Here is a 15,896-nt window from a genome sequence, read left to right as displayed (position 1 = left end):
TCACTACTTCCCATTAGCAGGCAGATATCCAGCTATTTCCAGAAAAGCAGGGCTTCAACATGTGTAACAGTTTGGAAGACAAACACCATAACCACAAGCATTTACTCCTTTTCTCCTTTCCGTGAGCTTTTATTGCTGAGTGCAATGTTGTATGGTATGGCATATCCCTTTGGTCAGTTGGGGTCAGCTGTCCCAGCTGTGTCCCCTCCTAACCCCTTGCCAATCCCCTGCCTACTCTCTTCGGAGAGGAAGAAAAAAAGCCTTGACGCTGTGCCAGCACTAATCAGCAATAACTAAAACACTGGTGTGTTATCAAGTCTGTTTTAGCCCCAAATGTAAAGCACAGCACCATATGGGCTGCTATGAAAGAAGTTAACTCCATCCCAGCCAGGCCCAGCATGCTGTGAAATGGAATAGAAGGATAGGAATTCTTACTTAAAATTAGTTTCTTAAAAAATGACTTTCTGATGCTTTCATAAATTAGATGAAACAGATAGCCCTTTCATATAATTTGTCTATACAGGTATATTTTTCTTTTTTTTGTGATTAGGCCAAGTTATACCTAATATTACTTTGATATAAAGATTATCCATAATTTCTTACTCACTTCTTCCAGTGCTAGCACTTCATTAGTACATACGGTCACGTAAGTAATAAGGAGGTCAAGGTTTCAAATGCATCCTTTGTAAGCTTTGTTAAATAATATTTCCTTTGGAGTTGTCATATCTTCTTTTTCTAGACATTTCTATTGATAACAGACACTCAAAGTCTAGATGAATATTTTGCTTTTACTGTCAACAGTGCAGACGCTTCCTTCTCTAGAGCTATAAAATCACCAAATTTAGGAACTGAAATGTTGGTCTGTTGTTTTCATGAAAGGCAATTTCTGTCTTTTTGTTTCTTTGTGTACATTTGATTTGGGAGGAAGAGTGACCTTCTAATATGCTAATTGTACCAATCCAAATCTATCAGTCAATGAAAAATGAGAGAGAGGTATGAAAGCTACATGAAAACACTTTGATAAATCCTTATTCTGACTGAAAATACATGAATATTTTTAAATTAATTTGGAAGAAAAGTGCAGAAGAAAAATTAAGAAGAAAAGCAATGTGATCTAAAGTTTTATTCAGTGTAAGGGAAAAGACTATACTAATAACTGAGTTTATTTCATTGATAATATAAAAACACCATAAACTAAATCTCTTTTTGGATGACAGGCTTCCCTTTAAATTTCTTTGGGAAGGAAATTTGTATCTGCATCTACATTACCAGCCTTCAGAGAAAAAGGATGAGCGAAAAGGTATTCTAAATTTGTCAAAAACCTTAATATAGAACCCCAGGGCTCAGTGATAGTGAAGTAGTCTATGGCATGAAGAAGACAGCAAAAATATATGCACCATATTATAGAAATATTCTCTGACATACTAAAACAATTCTTCTTATGATTTACTATAGTCTTAGTCTGTCTTCCAAAAATAACTGGTGGAGTTGGCATAAATTTCTTTGCTGTCTTGCTTTAAACTGTATCTCCTTTGGGGCTTCCCTTATGATTAAAGACACATAACTCATTTAAGGGTTCTACCCTGCATTCTTCCATGCATGCAAATTCAATGGGATTCTCATTCATCTGACACTTCTGGGATAGACCTAAGAAGTTCATACACTACTATTTTTGGTAGACTAATTAGAAGCGAATTGTATCTCTCAGTGAATTTAAGGAAGCCAGTCTTCTTTTTCTTCATGTGCTATCTGAAAACTTGCTACAAACACACACACACACACATCCTGCACACCCCCCCCAGTTTTTGCTGATAAATAATGTTGTACCTCGATGAGAAATTAATGGAGTCTCATTTCACTAGGTGTTTCAGAGTAAAAGGCAAAATAGAAATGGAGCTTATATACCAAATAGAGAGAATATCAAGATACTCTGTGTTCACTAAGAATTTTTCCATAATGATTTTTTTTACAGTGCTGGTCATAGTGAGCATTAAATAAAAAACAATACTGATAGAACAATCAACATTTTTGCATTTGAATAAACAATCCATGTGACTACTGGTTTTGCTAACAACAATTTTTATCTGAAAAGAGACCTCATAATTTCTTTTGCTGATTTGCACACTTGTCTGTGTGGCAGAAAGCTTCAAGTGTTAAGCATTCCACTGTGCAGATAGAAATGAAAGAAGGTGGAGGACCTGAATAAATGTTGTTTCTTCTGTCTCTGGGTACTCACAGGAGCCACAGCTACATGTGGTAGTCCTTCATAGCTTACATAGCATGGGAACAGCCTTGCTGGGAAACGCAGTGGATCTCAGAGCAAAGGCTATTCAAATGGTGACATATGTGTGGGCTCTAGAATAGAACTTATGCTGCAGAGTCTGAGCTGAGCATGTAAGCAGAGTTTATTTCCAGCTGATGTCAATATCTGATTATTTCTTTCCCATCCATTGTACATTGGGATGGTAGTTACGTAAACCTTCCATTCAGGTTACAGAAACCATATCACTTAAGCTGTGTATGTGTAATACAGGACAAAATTCAGAATTCTGTTTCAGGGTCAGTGTTTGAAGTAAGCCTCCACTATTTGAATGTACACACTACTGAAGCTAAAGTGTTTGAAAATACTTTTAAAGAGAGTAGGAGATGTTCACAAAAGTAGTTGTTTTAAAACTGGCTTTTGAATTTGAACTAATATTCATGGACTATTACTGTTTGTTCAGCTTGACTTGTTTCTTGCCCTGTCTAATTCAGTGTAAGGTGTTTGCATTCGGTATTTTGTTTTGGGAATTGCTTTTTGCTCATATTATTGTGGTAGCATGTGCATAACTGGTAGGCACAGCTGGTAGAACTGTAGATTTAAACTCTCCACATCTTCTGAGAAACCCTTTTCAGACCAGAGGATGTAAGAGGCAAAACATTCAGAAAGCAGCTTACACTCAGTTAACCACAGGATAATCTGGTTATATTCTTAGAAGGATGACTCATTCTGCCAATACGGTCATATAAAAGAAATGACCTATACTTCATAAAATAGAATTTCAGCTTAAGTGACAATTCACTTTTACATTTTTATTTTTAATAGTGAACTGGCTCTAAGATGTAGCTCCATAAAACCCCGTATATAACACAGAACCACTTTTCTAAAAATAATGCGAATAATTTATGTAAAATTATATCAAGCTTCAAGCACATCCAATAGGCAGTATTGTGAAGCATCTCCTGTGGCTTTGCTATGTGATCTGGAAGTTGAAGAAGAAGAAGTATAATTTAATAATCTAACTCAAAGAGTTACAAAGAGAAAAAAGCAGTGGATCGAGAAAATTCACTTATACAGAATACGATGTTCTGTAGTGGAGGAATTTTCTGAAGGTAGTGCTAATCATACATGAAAAATTGACAAAGAGAAAATGGAAATAGTATGGAGTTGAACTAAGGGTACTTTCATGAGATAATCAGTATAAGAAATAGAGCAAGCTAACTCCACTAATTTAGAATCAAAAAAACAGCTCCAACAATGGATAAAATAAAATAATTGACCTTAATTCAATTTTTCTTTTAGCAACATGGAAAATATCTTTACCAAATAGTGGCTTAGAAGTAAAATACAAAGTGGAAATAGTAGGGGCCAAAGATGTAGCTCTTTCTCCATGATAATTCTGCCTACTCAGGGTTCTTGATTTTGTTCATAATATGACTAAAGAAAACACTGTTCAGTACTCTCGGAATTTAATTTCTCCCTCTTAGAATTCGAGCCACAGCACACTGCAATTAAAATAACTGTTAGTGGTTATTTAGACCTGAAAGATCTGTTGAAACATACATTTTCCTTTGGGTTTGGGTAGTGTGGTGGGTTGACCCTGGCTGGACACCAGGTGCCCATCAAGCCACTCTATCACTCCCCTCCTCACTGGGGGAGGGAGAGGGGGGGGAGAGGTCAGAAGATAAGATGGAAAAAAACTCATGGGTCAAAATAAAAGCAGATTAATAATACAAAAGTAAAGGTTGTGCTTGGAAGCAAAGAAAAATGAAAGGTTTATTCACTACTTCCCGTAAGCAGAGGATGTGCAGCCACTTCCTGGGAAGCAGGGCTTCAGTACACATAGCAGTTGCTCTGGAAGACAAACACAGTAAATTATGAATGCCCCCCGCCATGGCACAGGGGGACTCGGAATGAGGGTCAGTAAATCACACTTTATTTCTGCCTTTCCTTCCTCCACAGAGGGAGGACTCCTCACACTCTTTCCTGGCTCCACAGTGGTGTCCCTCCCACAGGAGGCAGTCCTCCAGGAAGAGGCTGCCCCAGTGTGGGTCCCCCGCGGGGTCACAGGCACTGCCAGCAAACCTGCCCCAGCGTGGGCTTCCCACTGGGTCACAGACTCCTTTGGGCATCCACCTGCTCTGGTCTGGGGTCCTCCACGGGCTGCAGGTGGGGATCTGCTCCACCATGGACCCCCACGGGCTGCAGGTGGGGATCTGCTCCACCACGGACCCCCACGGGCTGAGGGGCACAGCCTGCCCCACCGTGGGCTTCACCACGGGCTGCAGGGGAATCTCTGCTCCGGTGCCTGGAGCCCCCCCTGCCCCTCCTGCACTGACCTGGGGGGCTGCGGGGATGTTGCTGTCGTATTCTCACTCCTCTCTCTGTTGCTGTTGCCATTGCACAGCATTGCCATTACCCCTTCTTAAATGTGCTATCACACAGGCGATACCGCCACTGGTGATAGGCTCAGCCTTGACCAGCAGCAGGTCTGTCTGTGAGCCGGCTGGCACTGCCTCCATTGGACAAAGGGGAAGCTTCCAGCAGCTTGCCACAGAAGGCACCCCTGTAGTCCCCCTGCTACCAAAACCTTGCCACACAAATCCAATAAAGGTAGCTTTCTAGATTTTTCTTGTAGAAGAATGTGACATTACAGGGGCTTTTTAATTATCTTTTCAGATTAAGACTTTTTCAAATTCTTCGTTACTTGTTAAAAAGAATAACTATAATCAAAAGGACACATACTTAGATTTTTCTTTGCAAAAGTCCATGTATCCAGAGAGTTACAGCCTCATATTGCTGCATTCTCAAGGATTTAATGCTTTTCAAGGGCTATTCACCACCCACAGGAGCCCTCCAGCAACGCCCACAACATGGTGAGCATCTGGGCCACCACATGCAGCATGCAAACAGGCAGGAGAGCAACAGCAGTACTGAAGCCAAGCTCCTTAGCCATGCTTGGCATTCCTGGTGTCATGCAGCTTTGAAGCAGGACAGAAGAGCTATTCAGTCTAGAGCAAGCATTCTGAAAGCAGATTCTGACCTCTATTTTGGCAGAGACAGAAGTGACACACTGGCAGATTTCTCATTACACCCATCCTGAGATGCTTTACTCTCAGTATTCAGAGTAGTACTGGCATGCCTAAGTGAGGGAAGCAAATCACAGGGGACAAGGCTAGCTGTAAAATGGAAGAGCACACAGAGGAGCAGAAACCAGAATCTCAGACTTGCTTTTCCTTCATTTCCCTTTATTTTTGTTTTACTTCCATAACCTTACTGCTCTTATCTCCACCTCCGTCTTTATTCTTGTTTGAGTACAAGGGTTACATCTTTTCTTTGTTTTGCTGCAAGAATGTTGTCAATTGGCTCCTGTTAGGGATAAGTTCAGCAGTTCAGGTCTTCTGAATTCCTGCTGACTTCAGGCACTGCACAAAGTACTGAGATGAAACAATACATCTCCTGTATTATGCTTCTGCAGGCTTCAAACTCAAAGTGACGCACTAAATGATTTTGCTGCATGGAAAACAAGCACCAGGTGAAACATATTACTGCATAAAGACTGTTTCTGGATGCAAACATTTTTTACCTTTAGGTGAGAAAATCTGCAAAGTAATAGAATTGAAATCTTTGTGAACTGAGCTCTGATGACCAGCTATTTGTTTTTATCCCATTTTCACATCATCCCCTGCACATACCTCCGGTGGTGCCATGGCCTTTGAGAATCCAAAAATCAGTCCTACCATATAAAAGATTTAGAGTGTCATTATTTCAAAGCCCTTGATTCTGCAGGGTGCTAAGGCACTTTCAGTCTTATCCAACAGAGGACTTAAGCCTTCGCTCAACACATGCCTAGGCACAAACATCTTTAAACACATTAGTAGCTCCAGGGGCCTATCCTCACCAAAGTAAATGACAGAGCATTTACTCACTACACAGGACCCTGGCGACAGAATTACAATATCTTGACAAAAAGCAGGTTTTTAAGCACTTTAATAAAGCATCTGGAGCTATGTGGGTTTGACAGCAGGGTATGGTCCGCAAGATGGCGAGATTTCCTCATACCACTGTGTGGTCTGTGGTCTTCCTTCTGCCAGCTTCGGGGCTGCCTAACCCTCCTGTAAGCCAGCAGAGCTCCCTAAACAAACTGAGGGAAAAGCACAAAAGGTAACAGTATCCTGCCAGATTGGTGAGCTGCACAGCCTTATCACAAGATACAAGGAGAGGCAAAGTAGGCTTGCAGGAGAAGCCAAAAGGCCATGTGTGAGTGGAAGACAGCCATTGCAGGGGTCAGGGAGAGCCACATAAAGGCACACATGGCCTCACAGTGTTTGTTCATGTAGGTATACACACATATACAGGTATATATGGACACATACTAGCACGCCAGTTTCCTTTCTGTTTGGGACTCAAACAGTATTCCAGCCTGTCTACTTTATTCCATGCCGGAAAGGTGCAATGTAATTTGTAATGTATGTTATTTAAGTGAGAATTACCAGTCTTCATGGATGTCCCTGTCTTTTGGTGTGCAAAGCAGTGATTTTCTTTAATCAGCAGAAGGGAATTAATGGATATTTGGAAAGGTTTAGTACAAGAGTTTTCCTATAGGTACAAACAATGTCTCCACACACACAAAAAAAAAAAAAAAAAAAAAAAAAAAAGCTAAAGTGAAAGACAATACCTGAAAGATTGTCAGGAAACGGGAGTTGTTCTTATATGTGCTTACAATAAATGGAGTATTGAATTGCTTATTACATACCTGCCTAATATCTGTGCGGACACAACTGCAAGACAGGATTTGTATTTGTAATCTTGAACCTTACCTGTATGAACAGGCATTCTGCTTCTTTTCAAAAAATGTGCACTTTCTTACAGAGGACTTTGTAACTTTATTGTTCCCCATGTTTTGGTTTGTGGATACACACTGACCTGTAATAAACTAGAGACCGTTTTGCAAGAACACAGCTGAGCTGTAACTACACAGAGGTATACAAAGGAATCAGATATTATCTACATCAATCTGGATACGTTGCTAAGCTTCCTTCTGGGAATTTCAGGTGTGATCAGATATTGTGTTCTAGAAGGAAGGAAGGAAGGAAGGAAGGAAGGAAGGATGGAATGTTAACACCTACCATGTCCTTTCCTTTTCAACCACGTAAGAATTAATTAGTGCAAGAGAGAATTAGAGAAATGGAGTTGCTTTCATGTAAGAAACAGGAAAATCGGCCTCCATTCTTCTTTATAATTTGTTATGTAAAGCATTCTAGGTAATGTCACTTTCCCCTGTAGCTATGTTCTTTAAAACTTTTTGCAAGATACTAACATTAACTAAAATATCCTTTTGACAGTTGTTCATAAGACTTTATGTTGAAAGATTGTGAAAAGAGATTCTTTTCTTGATCCTTCTATGACTTAAAGAGTCATTGAGAAAATTAGAAGGCATCTTTAAGTGCCCTTGATTTAAACCGAGCTTATAGTTATCTATAGTTAGTTATATAGAGGTTGGAATACTAACATATATAAAACATATATACGTAGATTTAGATTAGATATTGGTAGGTTATTCCTTACTGGTTTATTATAGACTGTAGTCATTCATAGGTGTATTAGTAGACACTATGATGGTGAAATTTAGGAAAATTGCCTTCAAGCTATCTTTAGAAAGATTGCATATGTATTTTTTCACGTGTATGTTCATGTACTTAATTTATGTATCTACATATATAATAAAATATTGACAAACTCTGTGATAGCTATAACTGTCACATTCTGCTGATTTATCAGTGTCAGCTACAATGTCTATCTTAAAACAACTAATTGGGCAAACGTTTAAGTCAGTTCTTGAGGATACAGAGCAACTGTTCATAAATTTAAAATGTCACAGCAAATACTGACTTATATAAAATGTGGACCTGCTGATTCTACTTGTTAAATTTGTCTTTTACCTCAGAAATGCAATGCAAAACAATATTGGACAGGCATAACTTACATAAGCACACATTTACCTCCATATTCATGCATCACATTTTGTATTATTTAACAGCAGCCTCGTCCTGCTGTTTTATTGCCCAATTGGCTAGGATGACATATGACCATAAGAATAGATAGAGGCTTACATTTGCATTTGTTCTCACATTATGGAGCTCAGAAGCAAAATGGTAATCAGAAACATATTATCTGGAATTACAAGGGACACATTGCTACCACGGTAATGTTTTAAAAAATTAAGTGTTCTCAGTAGGTGTTTAGTGCCTCCATATTTCAATTAGCATACTCTTACTACATGCCTACAATTTTTAAAGGTTTTATATAAGGATATATTATTTGGATGTACATTATGCATACCTGAATGTCTACACATTCTCACAGAAAAAAATTCTTACCCTGTATTTTATGAATATGTTACAAAGGAAGAAAGAAATCTTGGAGGACAGGAAATACCAGGCACGAATTGGGGTATGAGGGATAAGGGATGTACAAAACTGACAGATCACTTTCCTGATCCCAAGGGTTCTGTATTCAGGACTGCTCCTCAGGCATAAATGAGATTTTTCTAACTCTTGGCAAGTGCTGACATAATCAAAAAGCAAAATTACAGCAGAATTCCTTATAGCACACAGGTTTGGGTTCCCAGGGCTTCTAGCATCCCTTAAATAGTCTTCAGTAATATAAATGTCACAGCAGACTACTGAAAAAGACTACTACACAGTGGGGACTCAATTCCCCAGTTTCAAACATGCCAAACATGGTGATATCAGCCAGCATTACCACATAAAGAAACTGCTTCACAACAGATGGATTGTCTGACCAAATATTGCTTTAATTTTCACAGGGAAAAAAAAAGCTACAAACCTTAGATCTGTTTTACTTCATGATTTCATATTCACTGTGTTCCCAAACTAAGAGTAAACAGCATTTTTGTATATTGTGTGTACAGATATACATGTACAGACAGGTATTTGTACACATTTATACATATACAAATATATTATACATATACAAATATAAATTAAATCAACAGGGCATGCATGCAGTATATATGTACCTTTGACTAAATATAAAACATTTTTTAAGATGATGGAGATTCTGCCAGTCACATCAGTGTCAACATGAGTTGTGAATGTTAAGTCGTTCTGAAGATTGAAACGTGGTTATTTAGGTGACTAAACGGTGTAAAGAGCTGTCATGTTTGAATACACAGGCCAAAGTGCTTAGGGAAAAATCAACCTTATGCTACTGAGTATATCAGCTTATTGGAAGAGAGGTAGAAAATACAGCAGCCATGAAAATTCAAACGGGATTATCAGAAAAGAAGCTATCCCATTTTATCTTCATCAAGCATAAGAGACATAACAGAAAATCATTGGCCTTTTCCTAATGGGCGGTTATAAAGAAAAGGAAAAAATAGCCATCAGACAATCATTGCAACAGCCACTTTTTCTCTTACTAAAAAAACCAACCAAACCCCCCTAATTTTTTGGTCTGTACAGCCACCAGTACCATCTCCTGTATTTTGTGTAATCACAGGTTAGTACAGCAAGTTCAATCAGTTTCATTTAATACCCACATTTTTGGGAAGATATCTCTGGACCACAAGTCTTAAATTAGCAACAGATGGCTAGGCTAAACACTTCTGGCAGGGTCACGAATACCCTGTCCATCCAGCCATGACCAGGCAATCAGACTGTTTGATCAAAATGTTTTGCAGGATTGTGACAGATCTAGAGTTACTGAATTGGAGACTTCTTTCACCAGTATGTTCAGTATGTTCAAAGTGCTGAGGGGCTCTTCTTTCTTGGCTGACCCATTGGTCCTGAAGGAAGAGGCATAGGCAGCTGACCATACTTAGAGGAATTGTAACCAGCTGGTGAAGAACTGCCATTGAATTTGGGAGCTATTCGTTTTCTGCTGCATCCAGGAGTTACTGAACTTAGGGACACAAGATGTCCTATGAGTACTATGCAATGTAATAGCCAAAAAAAATACCATTTTTTCTCTCAGAAAAAAAAAGTTCCTAGAATAATGTTACTTAAATATGAAGACCACTTTTCATACCCCTATAAGTTTAATTAAAACATTTTTCACCCAGGTATTTGCTGTTGAAATGATCTTTCAAAAAACACTAGAAGCATAATAGGTCTACCAAAATATACTGTGATTTGTTTGGAATTAATACATATTTCAAAATTCAGTGCAAAGTTTTGTAGAACTTTCTGAGTAATATTAAAAAAATTTGGTAACTTAATGATAGAAATCGGTAAGAGAACAAAAGCATGGATCCCCACAAGTATTTGTGGCTTAAAAGTTTTTAGACTTAAGGCAAACTCTTTACAAATAAAGGACTCAGTAGTTTAAATACTTGCTTTTTTACAATCTGTCTCCTCTCTGCTACTCTGTTATTTCAAATTTTCCTGTCCCTAGACTTTTACTGAACAGTTTCTGTAAGCCTGTAGATTCATTAGGATATAGCAAATGAGACCTATGAAGTATGAAGCGCAAGGAGAGGACATACAAACCTGAAAGCAGAAACGATAACCTCTTACATGCCAGGGTGTAGCTACCATTGTTAGTATTTGCTTGCCTGGTTTCCTTCAGCTTTGAAAATCAGAGGAGCAGTATTAGCTGTATTTTTTCTTTTGTTTGTTTTCCTTCTTTCCTTTTTTTTGTTACTGTTTTTGTTTTACATAAACTACACTTTTCTTAAAAGCTGCCTATAACCTTGTTTTAGTTGGTACTTTGGGGGAATAAGCACAAACTGAATGTTCAGGAAAATGAGAAAGGATGGATACTTTGTTCATGAGTGCAAAAAACATAGTTTGTGTAGCTTCAGTTGTTTCTTCTCACTAAGCAGGTATAGGTGGAGTGCCTTCTGTCACCCTAGCCTGCTGTCCTGCGTAGGGAAAGGAATACATATGACCTAGTAGTCAGTTGTGAGGGTAGATATTTTCCACTAAAACTATGGTCTGTCATCAGATTTTGGCGCCTATTGCTAAATTCCTGAGAGGCACCAGAGGTTTTCTTCAGTTCCTCAAATGAGGCTTGGGTGCATGTCCTATGCTCTTAAAGAAAACACATCCAATACAGTGACCTCTGTCCATTCTCATCTTTTAGCAGTGACGCTTTGTTCTACCTCTGCTCATAAGATTTTTTCCTCAGAATCAAAAAAATATCTGCACTCCCTCTGACCTTACATCATGGCAGAAGATATTCCCCAGCTCCTGAAGAGACGTAGAGCTGTACCAGCCCTCCTGAAAGACAGTAAGCTGTTGCCAGCAGGTACTGTAATTTCCACAGCAGTATGGAACGTATTCCATCTGTTTCACCCAGGTCCACACTAGATTCCAGGCAGTCTTCAGTAACAGCAAAATATGAATTCCAGCAAAAATAAAGATTATGTTCTTGATTTGAAAGATGAAAACACAGAGATCATAAAAGGTCAGGAAAAAGACAATACTTGGCCTATACATATGTATGTATATGTATGTGTATACATGCCTGTAAATAAACAGATATTACATAAAAAAAAACTTATGTAACATCCTCAGGCATATTTTGGCCAGTAAAACACAGTAATTCAGCTAACTATATTAATTACTGAATGTGACTTGTCTTTGTTTCATACCCAGAAGCTTTATATTCTTTTAATACTGTAATGTTCTGTTTGTACTCTTCAATAGTTTTTAATTTCCCTTGTAATTAAAAGTGACTAACTCTGCTGTAGCTTTATTGGACACTTTGGAGACTGAGAATGAAACAAGTCTCAGTTTACCAGGAAATGTCTCTTTAAAATATGTTTAGAGATTACATGTGCTCTGTGTGTGTACACAAAAATATCCATATGTATGTTATGAACGTTAGTTTCATCATTCACTCCTCCACTTTTTAGGAGGTCGAGTGAATCAAATTTTTAACTTAACTGTCCTCTCAGACAGCAGAATCTACTGTATGAAACTCTCCTTGATAAACAATACATTCAGTACATAGAATACTAAACTTATAGTTTAAAATAAATGGGTTTTGTTTTCTAAGTACTGTGGATAAGTCGTAAGAAAATTTATTGCAACTAGATCTTCTGGAAGTCATACAAACTTGCCCATTTCTTATTAATGCATACTATTTTAAATTAACATTCATCACCATATACTTTAATGCATGTTTATGAACTTGTTGCTTGCTTTTCTTTGTTCAAGGATGGCATCTCATCCTTTACAGAAGACCTCCTGATATACAATGGGTTATCTTCTCAGAACTTGGCAGTATTGCAGTCATTTCCAGATACATCAGAGTGCTGTAATTGAACTAGCTGAGGTCTCCACAGCCTGTAATATTAACACTTTTGGTTAGAGATGACTGGACTCCTCAGTTTTGCTAAAGCAGAAATATGTAACGTATTCAGTGATACAGGTTTGGGGGCATGTCAGATACACAGCTCAGATTATAGAGGCAGTGATTAGAGGTACTCCTTCACAGCAGATACTGTTCAGTCCTACACCCATTATTTGCAGGTTGGGCATTTTTTTCTCTTTACATTTAAAATAATCTGTTCTCACTACACTTTGACTAGCTTAGTTCTTGGACTGTCCCTGCATCTGCATCTGTGCCTGAAATGGAATAAGGGGAAAAGTAGGGGAAATTGCTACCTCACACATAGCTTGGTCATTTAAAAATGTATCATTCAGGAGTGGCTACTGGGAATATGCAATAACTAGAACACTTGTTTCTGGGTTTCTGATCTTTTCTGAGTAGCATCTACACTATACTTATATTCAAACCCAAATCAGAAATCAGTGGACCTTCTCAACGCTTTCTTTCTTTCTTTGCTTAAGTCTGGTAAACTATAATTATTAAAAGAAGGTGTGCTGAAGTTCCTCAGGTAAACATTTCCTTTTCTTATTGTTTATATAGATAATTTCATTCCCCCCCCCCCCCCCCCTTTATGCCAATAAGATTCAATGCCACAATGTAAAACATCTGCATAAGAAAGCTGGCATTTTTGCCACAAGCCAAGCTTATTTAACAACTGGGAAATGTACAAGTCAGCAGGGTAATTAAGGCTGAACAGAAAAAAAATCTGCACTTATTTGATGTCCCTGCACATCAAATGCAATTCAAGAAGTACAATTAGAAACCAGTGTGTAATACATACTTTGTCTTAAGCTGCAAATCAGAAGGGAATTGGTACAAGTTTGAAGGCCAATGGATTTGCAAGTATTTTCAAATCTGGCGAATCATGGTTCCAGCACCTCCCTTTAGACTGTGCATGACTGAGCATCTCCTAAAGGTTCTGCTCTATTAATAAAGACCAGGGTGTCAAAGGCCTAAAATCAAGAAAAATTAGAGATCAGTGTGGGCCTCCTTCTTTGTAATGCTTTTGAAATGAAGTCTCTCATTTCAGAGTGCAAAGTCCAGCAAGGAATATTGCTGATTCATATGTGACTTTAAAACACAAAATAGGAAAGTCTTGGAGTAAAGCTATTTTGAAATGCATTTCCTTCTGTATCTGAGTTCTTAATGCCATATGTAAATGATACTGGTCAAGGATGCAAAATCCAGTCCAGGGAAGAGTGTCATAGCAAATACACTGATCATCTGATCTTCAGGTTCCCCTTACACTTCTGCAGGAACAGACCTTCTGTTTTTTCCTAATGTGCTGTGTGTGAAACTTTTCTCTGTGTAACCAAGAAGGCAAGAGCAGAAAAATTCCTTATGTCTCTCACTTAATTTTTTTTTTTTTCATTTTGGCAGCAGGACCAACAACTCTTGATAATTTTACAGTGGATTGAGATTTCTTTAATATCTAAGAATTTATATACTTTTTACTAGCAGATTTTAGACATACAGTAAGTTGGTGGCATGTTACCCTGCTTGATCATTTCAATGGAAGGTTAATAAGGACTGTAAACAAATCCAGTGTCTACATGTGTTTAAATCAAATATTTTAAGAACTGTATTTTAAGGGAGTTAGAACCCTTTCTTCACTGTAAGATAGGCAAAATGCCCTCCAACTATTTCAAGTTTGGATACATCCCAGATTTGCTGAACTCATAGGTTTGGCTCACCTCTAGTTACTGCAGCAAGGTAATGTAAATTACACTAAGAAGTAGCAATGTAAAAGCGTGTAAAAAAATGGCCAAAATATTCTGTATTTCCCATTAAACTGAAGAGTTAAGCTTCATCACATGAAAATATTGCTTACTTGCTTCTCATAATTACAGCTAAGGTTTTTATGATAAAGAGTAAATAGCTTCATCAAAGCAAGTATCATTTCCTTCTGTAGATTGCTATCAGATAGTAAGACAGACCTAATGTATGACATCCAAAAGGGCAAACAGGAGTATTGGTTATGGCTTATGGGTTTTTTTGCACTGGTTTGAAGAAATGAAGTGTCAGACTTAGCAGTACCCCAAGAAAGACCATAATATTTTACCTTCACATCCTTTTCTGTGACCTTCTGAGATAGTTTCTTTCAAGCTGTCCACCAGTCTGACCTAACTCAGCATACAGAAGTCCCAGTCTGGTAAGAATATACAGCCAATTTTTATTTTACAGTAGCATTCAATTTTTTCTAAAATCTCCTTCTAAATGACAAAAGGGAATGAAGACGCAATGCTTTTCACGGTGTATGTCACTCCTACCTCAAACTAGGAAAAATGTTAATTTGATTATATTTTTATATGAAATTTGCAATATATTCCAAGATTTCATGGTGTGGATAGAAAGAAACCTTTGCATGGCATTATAGAATTTCTCACTACAGAGGTTTCATATCTCCCTCTGAAACATATGCTGTTGGCCACTATAGGATACCAGTCTAGATTGATGCTTGGTCTAATCCCATGTGACACTTTCTCTCTTTGAATTATGCTGATGGGTTTGCTCAAATGCAACTCTTTACCATGAGAGGAAATTTAGAGCATATTGGCTGTGGAACCCCAAGGCGAACATGTTTCATGCACTTTGGGGTACTGGATTGGAAGAGGACATTTCAGTCCAAATGACCTAGCTCTTTCTTTAGGTAATTTCTCTGGAAAATTTAGGAACTACTGAACTCTTTGGCATCCAGAGGTCTTTCATGCGGACTGGTCCTTTTCACTTCAACGCTTCACAAAATGAGTGTCTTTCACACTTCTACTCCCTCCATCTTTGGAAAGCTGGCCTTAGCATCAGTTCATCTCTCTCAGACTCCTCAGGGACAGCAGACAGAAAGAAGGTCACATCCAGACCTCTCGTCTGAAAGAGTGGATGCACTAAGGCACACATAGGAGTAAAGCTGAAGTCCTGTCAAATTACGCCATGTTCTTCTGGGCACCCTGAGGAAAGTATTCCCAAACTTAGGCAGTTAACTTGACTTCCTAGATTTACAGCATAGATACTTCAGAAGTAATGATTAGATCTGATGCCCCCAGAGGAGCCCCTTCCTTCCTGCTACCCAGGCAGGGAGACGGGGTTCTCAGTTAAGCTGCTTCGAAGTTGCTCTAAGGTCATTTGATATGAACAGCCTCCTGACTGTTAAAATTCTAACTTGAGATTAGAAAAGTGGCGCAAACTGAAACATTAGGAATGGCTGACCCCTGAATAAGGTAAAACCACAGTTTTTGCAACCACTTAGCCTTAGGGTGTGGTTTCTTTTCCACTGTAT

This window comes from Falco peregrinus, chromosome 3, assembly GCF_023634155.1.
Source record: "Falco peregrinus isolate bFalPer1 chromosome 3, bFalPer1.pri, whole genome shotgun sequence".
Classification (NCBI taxonomy): Eukaryota; Metazoa; Chordata; class Aves; order Falconiformes; family Falconidae; genus Falco; species Falco peregrinus.
The sequence above is the reverse complement of the archived record's forward strand: the minus strand, read 5'-3'. Positions refer to the sequence as shown.